The following is a 740-nucleotide window of genomic DNA, read 5'->3' as shown; positions in this document are numbered from 1 at the left end:
AACCCTTCAGAATTCATTCTACTAGTTCTATCAGCAGTCAGATCATCAATAAACCCCAGTGACCCAGTTCCATTGGAAGCCATACATGCCCGTGCCATAACACTGCCTCCACATGTTTAACAGATGATGTGGTATGCTTTGGATCATGAGCCGTTCCTTTCTTTCTCCATACTTTACTCTTCCCATCATTCTGGTATAAGTTAATCTTGCATCAGAACTGGCCAGGCTTTTTTAAAGAGGTTTTTTTTTAGCAAAGTCTAATCTGGCCTTTCTGTTCTTGAGTGTTACCAGCGGTTTGCATCTTGAGGTAAACTGTCTGTATTTACATTCATGAAGGTGGCTCTTGATTGTAGAGTTTGGCAATGAAACGCCTACCTCCTCCAGAGTGTTCCTGACTTGACTAGATGTTGTGAAGGGTTTTTCTTCAATAAGAAAAGAAATCTGCAATCATCCACTTTAGTTGTTTTCTGTGGTCTCCCAGGCCTTTTGGTGTTGCTGAGCTCATCAGTGCATTCCTTCTTTTTAAGAATGTACCAAATTGTTGATTTGGCCCTCCTAAAGTTTCTGCTATCTCTCTAATAGGTCTGTTTTGGTTTTTCAGCCTAATGATGGCCTCCTTCACTTGCAGCAACACCTCTTTGGACTGCAATAGTGAGAGTTCCCATGAACAGCTACCAAATGCAAATTCAACACTTGGAATCAGCTCCAGACCTTTTATCTCCTTAATTTATCATGAAATA

This window comes from Pangasianodon hypophthalmus, chromosome 15 (genome assembly GCF_027358585.1).
Source record: "Pangasianodon hypophthalmus isolate fPanHyp1 chromosome 15, fPanHyp1.pri, whole genome shotgun sequence".
Taxonomy (NCBI): Eukaryota; Metazoa; Chordata; class Actinopteri; order Siluriformes; family Pangasiidae; genus Pangasianodon; species Pangasianodon hypophthalmus.
The sequence above is the reverse complement of the archived record's forward strand: the minus strand, read 5'-3'. Positions refer to the sequence as shown.